Here is an 11,184-nt window from a genome sequence, read left to right as displayed (position 1 = left end):
CATTTGGTGTTACAGGTCGTACTAGACAATAGAGGAGCAGACCAGTTATCAGAGAAGAACAGAGAAGGCTTCAGAGGGAGGTAACATTTAACTGAGTGTTTATGAACAGATAAGGCAGAGAGAGAAAGCATCCCAGGCAGAGAGAAGAGCATACGCAAAGGCACAGGCATGCAAACCCTATGGCACACCCAGGAGTTGTCTCTGGTGGTGCATTTCTGTTGAGGGGGAAGGATGTGCATTTTGGAGAAAGAGAAGAGTGAGGGGAATACGAGACAGTGAAGGTCACAGGAGATGGATCACGAAAGGCCATATACATTACTCTAGGGAGATTGGTTGGACTTTTTCTAATAGGCAGTGGATGGTTGTTGAAATGTTCAGTGTGGGAGTGACAGAGTCACAACAGAGTCTGGGGAAAGTCACTCTGATAGAAGTGACTATGGGGGAGCTGGATTGGAGAGGCCAGGTTGGAGGCAGGGAGACTGCTACGATAGTCCAGAAGATGGGTGGCAAGTCCCTGACTTCAGGCAAAGCCAGTGGGAAGTGAGAGGAGAGAACGATTTGAGTTTGTATCATGGGTTGCTTTGTGTGCTGGTATTTACGTTTTTAAGCTTTTGAGAACTCTGCAATCACAGCCCCATTATAGCTCTTGCTTCCCTTTCAGCCAAAGACACCTTGTTCATACTCCTTTACCTGCTCTAACTCTTTGCTCTGCAGAGAGAGGCTCCTGGACCCGACTTTCCAAAGGTGCCTTTGGCAAGGCTTGGGACTCCCCACTCAATGTCCCGAGACAAGAGGAGTGAGATAGGACAAGAATTTGAGGCCTCTGGCTTTCCCGGGGGGCTTAGGAAAGAGAGCTCTGGCAACCCACAGGAACGCAGCCCAGCGCTTGAGTTTCAGTAGGTTTGGAAAAAACACCTGATTGAAAAGCAGCGGAGATGGGGAAGCTCAAAGGTGAGCTGGAGCTGTCGGTAATTGCAGCTTTCACTGTGACAGTCATCTCATGTTCTCTCCTTTCATAGCTGGCAGTTTGGGTAATAGGCACAGTATTCATGCCTCAATGGATAAGGTAGGGGCCCATTTCCAATTTTTTTTTTGAAAAGCTGTTCCCAAGGATTGGGTCACCTTAAAAGCTCTGTATAGGCTGTTGATGCCAGTGCAAACTCTTGGGAATAAAGCTATTACCTTCTAGGCCCCATCAAAAAGCATCTTCAGTATTGAAGCTCTTTGAAGTGTTCAGCTATGATTCTCTATAAAGTGCTTCTTTGAATAGCCCATGTGCAGAGTGTGAGTTAATGGGGATGAGGTAAGCTAGATGGGGGATTTTCTTGCTTTTCCATCTGAAGAAGCAGAGACCTCTCCCTCCCCCTCTTAACTCTTATAGCACTGACTATCGGGACCACCCTTTAGCTGAGAATGCCTTAGAATGAGATTGGAACGTGTGTGTCCATGTGACAGTATTGCTTGGTACATTTTCAGAATTCTCATTCCTAAGTGAAGTTTAGTTCCTTTCAACTTGTTTTATTTCCTTCTGAAGTCCTAAGTTAAAAGAACCCCATTAGGGCTTCCCTGGTGGCGCAGTGGTTGAGAGTCCGCCTGCCGATGCAGGGGATGCGGGTTCGTGCCCCAGTCCGGGAAGATCCCACATGCCACGGAGCGGCTGGGCCCGTGAGTCATGGCCGCTGAGCCTGCGCATCCAGAGCCTGTGCTCCGCAATGGGAAAAAGAACCCCATTAGAGCAGGTGTCTAAAAAGGCCTTTCTTGTTTGGGGAACCACAGGCTGACCTGCCTTTTCTCCCCAGCCCCTTGAGGTCAGGAGCCTGTGTTTCCTGCTGTGGCCTCCGTGTGCCCAGGCAGTGAAGCACCTAGAATTTCTTTAGGACAGGCTCTTCCACTGACCATATGACACTGATTTCACCCATGGTGTGGGAGAGTCAGTCTTATTACCTTGGTATATACTTGCTGGATGAATGAACTTACTTTATTCTGGTAAAGTGTTTTCCAAACGGGAAAAGTAGGGACGGTGCTATAAAGTTTATGCCCAGACATCTTGCCAAAACCACAGAAAGGGCTGTCCTGCTGAAGTAAGTAACTTCCCATTGTGCCTACCCAGTGTGCCATAATCAAGCCTCTGTGGACTTCTGTGGCCTCTTCTTGCTTTGCTGTCCCCTTTGCCGGCTCTGTGTCAGCTGTACTAACCACCTGTCATAGTCCTGCCCCAGGGACACAGCACAGACTGTTCCTCTGACTGGGATGCTCTTTTTCTCCATATCCAGCTAATTCTCACTCATCCTTCAGTTGGCCCTACGGAGGTCTTGTCTGACCCCTAATCTAAATTAGGTTCCCTCTCTTCACTCCACCATCCACCCCCCACTCTCACTTCACAGCCCTTATTAAAATTTGTTGGTCCATGTCTACATGTTGAGATTATTGACTTAGTCTGTCTGCCTAGACTCTAAACTCCCGAGGGCAGGCACCTTGTCTATCTTATTCTCCAGTAAATTCTAGTTTGCAACTCAGTGCCTGGAACATAGTAGGTGCTTAACAAATATCTTTTGAGGACATGAATGACTTTTAGTCTATCATGGCAGCCAATGTGGGCAGAGCTAGAAAGCATTAAGCCACAGTGCAGATGGTCTAGGTCTGGCCCATCTCAGAAACAACGATGGCCACACTGCTTCTAGAACCTTCCTGTGTCTACCCTAGAGGGGCCATTAGAGTGGGGCAAAGAGGCTCGCTCATTTCTGATATTTCTGACTCAGTAGTAGTTCTGCTTTGACTTCTCCCATCTTCTTTGAGTCCTGACAGTGCCCTTGGTGTTTTCCTCTGTTCCTGCAGGGTTGGGTGGTCTGATGGGCTGGGAGCCAGGGTGGGGAAGGAGGAGGGCAGAAATTGTTTGGCCAGATTGGAGGCTGGCAGAACTGTTTCCTTAGCAGGATGTCTGTTGATGAAATACTTGAGTCCGTTGTGAGAGGTTATTAATCTCACTTAAGCCTGATTAGGATGTGATTGGATTTGGGCTGAGACTGTCCAAGTCAAGCCTGGCCCACTTGATAGTCAACAGCAGGCTTGTATCACACAGACTGGCTTTCACATCGGGACAGAAGGAGAGCTTCTGGCACCTCTGGGAAGCAGGGTCCAGATGCAGTGACTATTCAGGACCCCCGCCCCAGGGAGCTTCACAGATTGTAGGGACCTAAGTCTGCTGACTTCTTGGGAAGATGTGACATTCACAATAGGGAGATTATTAGTCATCACAATTATGGGATTATTACCTTGCAAAAAGATACTTTCATCATCTTCCTACTGAGGAGGTATTGGGAGAGGACTTGGTACTCAGTTTTGAGCCAGGAGAGCAAGGTGGCACAAGCAGCTTCCTGGCTCTTACTGAGGGGCAGGTAGATTCCTTAACAGACAGGAGTATTGGCCAGTCCTGGCAGGCTGCTCAGGGCTCCAGCTGTTGAAAATCATGGCTCAGCTGTTGTTATCATAGGGAACAATGAATGAAGTCTTTAGCATGTGAGCCAGACAGGCTGGGCCAACCATGAAACTATGGGTCCAAGCCTGGACTCAGAGATGCAGAGGCCTGGGGAGCCTTTAGCTGCTGAGTGGTAGGAAAATGTTAGCAGTCATACCCCTGCTTTTGTCCATAACATGTGCCTGAATGTACAGGTGAAAGTCAGACGTGATTAGGTGGATGTTGAATGATGGATGTTGAACGATAGACATGTGTTATAAGAGTGTGTCTGTCCTCAGAGAACTGAAAATGTAACAAAATCCTTAAAGCCTCTTACCATTTAAACATACTCTTAAATGGTATGGTCATGTTTTATGTGTGTTATTTTAAAAAATAAAATTTACTTTTATGAGGGTAATATATGCACAGTCATTAAATACTTACAATGGAAAGTAGCAGTCAAATGTCCCCCCTCTCCTTACCTTGTCCCTTTTCAGTTCTCTGTCCCCCAGAGTCAACTGCTTTCCACATCTTTAATATTTCTTTGGGAACTTAACTCTGTATTTATAGATAATATGCTAATACTGCCATTTCTTTCTGTTTATTTATTTACTGAGATAGAGCTGATGTACAGTGTTATATGTTACAGATGTACAACATCGTGATTCACAACTTTTAAAGGTTGTATTCCATTTATAGTCATTATAAAATGTTGGCTATATTCCCTGTGTTGTACAATATGTCCTGTAGCTTATTTATTTTACCATTTCTTAATTTATCCACTTTGGACATTATTGAATTCTAATTTGAGTGGGTTTAGAATGCTTACACACAATCCTCTACTCACCTTCCACTCCTTACCACATTGCCGCTTCCCCATTCCAGTATGATTATGTAGTGTATTTTGCTTGAATTTGAAGTCAGTGGTTACATGATTATGCTTAATTTATGGACAAGCCAAGTTCAGTACTATAGTTGTTTTCTGTTATTTTTGAGGACTTTTTATTTATTTATTTTTTCTAGAGTTAACGTCTCCACCCACCCCCACTTTTACTTGAAGAGTTTTCTTTTTACGTAACCTTTATTTCTTTTTTGTCAGCAACCTCCACACTCCTATCAAAAATTTTTTCTCAGCACACACATAGATATTCTGTCAATTCTGTGATGTTGTTTTCCTCCTAGAGCCCTCCTTCCTGGGAGCTTCCATTGTCCTGCTTCTAAATTGGACTGATTATTCTTTAGGTCTGTGGCAGTGTCACCCAGAGGTACTACAGCTTTCCTGCTTCAGAACCCCTGCTTAAGTTTCGAGTTATTTCAAGTCTGAAAATGAATTTATTTACTCTCACATGAATGATAGTTTAGCTGGTTATGAAATCTCAGGTTAAAAACTCATTTGAAAGTGTTGCTCCATTATGTTCTGCACCCCAGGTTCAATTCTGTCCCTTTGTTTGGTCTCTCTTTCTAGAAAAAAGGAAAGTAGGTGAAAACTCTACTTTTTTTTGTTGTTGTTGTTGTTGTTGTTGTTTTTTTTGCGGTACGCGGGTCTCTCACTGTTGTGGCCTCTCCGGTTGCGGAGCACAGGCTCCGGAAGCGCAGGCTCAGCGGCCATGGCTCCGGACGCGCAGGCTCAGCGGCCATGGCGCACGGGCCCAGCTGCTCCGCGGCATGTGGGATCTTCCCGGACTGGTGCACAAACACGCGTCCCCCGCATCGGCAGGCGGACTCTCAACCACTGCGCCACCAGGGAAGCCCGAAAACTCTACTTTTGAGGTAAATTCTTTATCTTTGTTTACCAGGCCTTCCATTGAATTTTTTATTTCTGCTATTTTATTTTTAATTTTAGATTTCTCTTTTTCAATTCGGTACACTTAACAAAGAGAATCCTATTTTTTTCTTGGATGCATTATCCATTTTTAATTAAGATTTTGACAATTATTTCTCTTGATTACCTCAGTTTACCTGTTTTTACTTTTTTGTTTGTTTTGATCTATCTTTCGTATCAGAAGAATTCCTCAGATGTTAGATGATCTTTGGTTGGCTGTTAATGTTTCACAATAGAGTCCTAAAAAGCTGTTTGCTGTGTGTGTGTGTGTGTGTGTGTGTGTGTGTGATTGGTCAAGTAGTATACTTCACTGCAGTGATATGTAGGAATCTGGCTATCTTTTCTCTGAATATGAATCCTCTAGTCTCCAGCCTGGGAGGAGAATGGCCTGTTTCCAGATTTCTGGGAATAGAGAGGAGGAATTAAGACGGCAGACTTTAAGTTAACCTATGTTATATCTCTAATATGCCTGATGTTCTTGAGTCCAGAGCCTGTCTGGATGGAATGGATTTCTGCAGAGAATAAACCTTTGGGAATAGGGTCGGTGGCGCTAGTCACCTGGTTGTTTGGGGCTGTGGAGGCAAAATAATTCTGTGTTCACTTTCCACGAGTCCTCCTTCTTTCAGCTTTGTGTCTCACGCTCCTCACCCACTGCCTTTGACGGCACCTAGAACCTTAAGTCCTCAGTCTTTCTGAGGTCTGTGTTGGGGTGGATGAGGGAAGAAGGGATTACTTTGTATATCACAGATATCTCTATTCTGTGGGCACATTGGTGGTGGTTTTTTTCGCCTAGTGGTTTACCAACCCTGCATCCACTTTCTGTCTTCCCAAAATCTGTGGAAAATGTTTATTCCCTGCTATCTTCTTTCTCATTCTCCTTTCCCTTGGTAGTTATACTTAAAAAATTACTTTGCTATGATTTTAATGAGTTTTTCAGAGGGAGAAGACATAAGTGCTTGTTGTCAATTGGTCATATTTAACTGCAAGTCTTACATGTTCATGTTTTTGTTCTTTTTCAAAATTGAATACGTGGTGGATTGGCTTAAGCCCATTGAGTACTATTGGGACTAAAGATGTACTACTCTGGGCTCACAAAATAGTTCTCCTCTTTTTCTAAATTGTACAGAGTTTATGTGCTTTTTTCCCTCTAGTTATAGGCCTTTGTTTTTTTCTCCCATAAGCTAATATCAAAGTATTTGTAAAAATAAGGAACTACACACAAATGTAGTAAAGCTAACAAAACTGGACTGTTGTTAGGGAGCAAGGCCACCCAGTAATAGTTTGAAGCGTTTGTCCTTTAGTTAGGAAAGTCCAGCTTTGGGGTGTAAGGAGAGTCTAGCGATAACAGTATCTAAGGTACAAAAGTCACAGACATGGACAATAAGGGCTGTTGGTAGATACAAGAGTTTTCAAAAAATGAGGTTGGCACTGTGCTTCTCACCAACTGCCTTCCCTTCCAGTGTGTCTGTAGGATTCTATCAGCCACACTGACGGGAGCTCTTTTCATCCTTCAGCACTCAGCCTGGGTAGCTCCTCCACTGGGAAACCTTCCTTTTTCTGTCCTGGGCAGGGTTAATTCCTTCTTATACAATCAGCCCTTGAACAGCAAGGGTCTGAACTGTGCAGGGTCCCTTACACAGATTTTTTTTTTGATAGTAAATACTAGGGTACTATGTGATCCATGGTCGGGTGAATCTGCGGATGCAGAACCGCAGATGCGGAGGCACCCTGTATACGGGGCACTGTGTGTAAAGAGGGTGGACTATACATTTTACCTGGATTTTACATTGTGTGGAGGGTTGGTGCTCCTGACCCTGCATTGTTCAAGGGTCAATTGTACACTTTGATCGTGTTTTATTTTTCAAACCCCTTATGTGGTAGTTTCTAAATTCTCTTCTGTGACCTGTAGGTCTCTTCTGGACTCTAAGGTCCGTGGACAATACTCAGTACATGGATGAACTGGTCACATTCTCTGGCCACTGGGTCAGGCTCAAGGGCTTGCCTGCAGGGGGTCAACATTCCTAGCATGGGATTCAGGTTTTGGCATTAATGCCATTGTTGCATGTTTGTGCTGAGGCATTTCCCTGCCCTCCCACCCCAGCTGCCGCTTTGTTATGGCAGCAAGGCCAAGTGTGGCAGCATCACAGGGACCAGCATTCTTCCAGTGCTTCCTCCCCCTTCCTTCTCACTATAACATGTGTCCTACCCTTGCCTCTCCCACTGAGCTGTGAGTTCCTTAAGGGACCCTATCTGATTCATCACCACAGCCTAGCGCTCTTCTGGCAAGGAGCTCAGTGCCTGAAACATAGTAGGCGCTTAGCCATTGTTTGTAGAATGAATTGTAAATAATTATGCCTGAAAATTTCATAGTGCCTATATGAAAAACCCGAATGAAATTTTTGGCCAACCCAATAACTTACAAGTACCTCTATGCTTTAGCCATTTACTAGAAACAAACAAGTGAACATTGAGAAGCTTGCAAATCATAAGTCTTAAGGAATTCATGGATGGCCTTATTGAACTTGTGAGCCTCTTAAGATTGGATGCAAAATCTTAGGTGTATTTGGTATATGTGCCTTTTTCTGGAGATGAGTTTTCATAGCTTTATCTTTACAAGGTTAAGAACCACCAGAGAAAATGAGGCTTGGAGCTATGCACAAATACATCTGAAAAAAATATATATAAAGTGTTCTATCAGTGTAAGGAATTATTTTTTCTGTAGGTGACTCCTGCTTTCAAATAGCCATCCTTTCTTGGAAAAACCGTAGTGTTTGGGTCTATGGACCCAAAGTATCTTTGGGTCTATGGTTACCGGAAACTAACTCTAGGATCTTAGATTCAGAGTCTCTGAGCCTAGTGCATGTGAAGCTCCAGGTGACTCAAGGAGATTTTTAGGTTAATAACTAACTGGATTGGATAGAGCATTTTGTTTCACAAACGTGAACATAATTTGTTATTGTTTACTTTTAAATTACAAATGATTATTCAGTAGTTTTTTTCCTTCCTTTAAAACAGGCTCTTGAAAACATTGCTTTAATGAAACATAAAACTTAAAAGCAGCTGTGGTGTTGGTATGTAATGATTGAAGTATAACTGAGTTGTAATTATTCCCAATTAGGCATTTGGAATGCCAAAGTAGGGACTCCAATCAACTTAACCCAGGCAAGGGAGAATCAGGCCTGAGCCAGGGACAGGGTGCAGGGTAGGAAGGGGTTGACTTGGGGACCCTCTGGGATGGGACACCTCGGGATTGATTCCCCTTGTGTGGTGGGATGGAAGAGGCATGATCTCAACCTTCCCAGTCTCTGGAAGGAAAGAAACCTCTGCCAAGGGGAAGACGTTTCTGAATAATATTTCCCTGAAGACTTCTGAGTCTTATCTACTTGAGAACAGACAGATACCCTGGCAGAACCTCCTCCCCTTAGGAAAATGTAACTCACTTGAGGGCATACCAGGGGCCAATATCCCCTTCCCCTATTGCCCACAGAGGCCCCGTGACCTGGTGCAATTTCCAGGCTGCCAGCCCTCCTACTCCCATAATTTTGTGCTACCTTACTCACAGCCACCTTCCCCATGGCCCCACTAGAAACCATTATGATCACCACCTTCTTTTTTTCACAGTTAACATGACCAAGATTCCATGACCCCATGACCCTACTTTTAGCTTATGAATGAACTCAAGCTATGACCCGATGTCATGGGCCTAACGTGGAGAGCAGGGTGTTAACGTCTGAATCGTCTGGTTTATTGGCCTGGTCCTCCTGAGGTATTATTTCCCCTTGAGCCTTCTCCTGCAGTTGGGTGATACTGGTGCCTAGACGGGATGGGAGTAGAAGGCATATCTGAGAAATGACATACCTGGGAGACCTGTTAGTTAGTGACACAGGCACCTGTGGCAGAGCCATGGTGATATGTGGCTGGAAAGGTCCCGTACTACCAGGTCACAGCAGTGGACTTTGACACTGGGGTTTTATCTACCAGTATAGGCTAGTATGGGCTCACTGGAGGATTTTGAATGAAGAAGAGATCTGGCCAGAATTGGGCTTTGGAAGATTTGTCAGGTATCCTATTTGTGGGGGGGTCAATAGGTGGGGAGAACCTGGAAGCAGAAAGATGTATGGAGACCACTTCTGCAGTCCAGGGGAAGGTGGGGATGAACTGGGAGCAGGTTGGCTGTGGGCCACTGGAATGGTGGGGTTAAGAAGTGGAGTGTGGGAAGTGGCAAGAGAGGAGACCAGGTGCCTAGCAGGATGGTATGGTGTGGGGGGCTGGGAGGAGGGGGCTGTCAGCCATGTTGGGGTTAGGATATTTTGAACTTAGTTAATTGGAAGCATTAAGAGAGAGAGGAGGAAGTGAGACTGGGTGAGAGGAGGGAGAACATGAGTTTGGGATAAGTCATTATCTGAGAATGTCCATTTGCAAGTGTCCAGCTGGCATTACCAGTATGGGGTCTGGGTTGGGGCATCCGTGGTGAGAGGGCAGAGTGGAAATATAAGAGGACTGGGGACCAAGTCCCTGGGGGATGCTTTGTGAACCCAGGGCCGGAAAAGGGCCAGTGGGAAACGGCCCTGCTATGTGACCTAATGGCTTTCTTTGGATCTTCATCCTTATGGACCAACAACAGCTGTGAGTTGGGCCTGTGGACTTAGTGTGACTCTTATCTATCAGACCACGACAGGGAGCTCTGTGCTGGTTAGCAGGCTCTGACCTTGGAACTGGGCAGATCTGAGTTCTCATCCCACCTGTACCACTTCTAGCTGTACAATACTGGCTAATTTATTTAACATTCTGAACATCAGTTTCCTTATCTGTAAAATGGGATCATAATAGGACCTTCCTCACAGGTTCATGTAGCAAATATTTCCTGAGCGCTTTTTGTGTGCTGAGCACCATGGGTTTACAGGGATGACATGTGACATAGTCCCTGCCCTCAAACCACTCACCACCTAAAGGGAGACAGACAGAATACCAAGTACAGTAGCACGTGGTGGGTGCTACAGAGACCGGGCCAGGGAGTTTTAGAAGCTCATGAGAGGGTCACCTAGACATGTGTGTGCATGTGTGTGTGTGTGTGTATGTGTGTGCGCGTGTGTGTGTGTGTGTGTGTCCGTCTGGAGGGGCTGTTTCAGATGAACTTGAAGACTGAGCAGGAGTGAGTCCAGGGCTTTTCAACCCCTGGCTAAGAGTGAGAATCATCTGGGAGTCAGGGCCCCACCGTGACCAATTACATCAGATTCTGGGGGACTGGGGGCCAAGCACTGGCATATTTTTAAGGCATCCTATGTGAATCTAATGGGCAGCCCGAGACTGGAAACAACTGAATTAGCAAAAGAAAGGGCGAATAGGGAAGAGAAAGGGAATTCCACCAGAAAGAGCTGTGTGTATGAAATCTCAGAGGGACAAGAGGGAGAGATGACTCAAATCGACTACAAAATCGGTTTTGTATATTGTTTTACAAACCGGGGTTCATGATTTGTTAGTGGGTCATGAGGTCAATTTAGTGTGTCATGACCAGCTTCAAAAGCAAATAGAATGATCTGGAATCAAAAACATCAGGGCTTGTATATGGTAAGGATCAGTGTTTCTTGAAACCTGTGTCTCACGAGCCTGTGTGGGTATGTGCACTGGGTCTCCCGCAAAACCTACTCCTTGCTGTGAGCACAGTCCCAGGTTTGTGGGAAATGCTGGCTGAGCTGGGCTGAGTGTAGGACTGGGTGGTGGGAGAGAGGCTGGATGGACTGTGAAAGGTGCTTGGGCTCTATCCCTAGGGCAGTGGCAACCTCTGAAAGGTTGTAAACAGAGAGCAGCAAGGTCACAGCTGGGCCTTCGGTCTGGGCAGTGTGACGTGGGAGGTGAGGCTGCCGCTGTGGTGATGCTCCACGTGAGAGGTGGTCAGCAGCTGGGGAAG

Source organism: Neophocaena asiaeorientalis, unplaced genomic scaffold (genome assembly GCF_003031525.2).
Source record: "Neophocaena asiaeorientalis asiaeorientalis breed wild unplaced genomic scaffold, Neophocaena_asiaeorientalis_V1.1 scaffold204, whole genome shotgun sequence".
Taxonomy (NCBI): domain Eukaryota; kingdom Metazoa; phylum Chordata; class Mammalia; order Artiodactyla; family Phocoenidae; genus Neophocaena; species Neophocaena asiaeorientalis.
The sequence above is the reverse complement of the archived record's forward strand: the minus strand, read 5'-3'. Positions refer to the sequence as shown.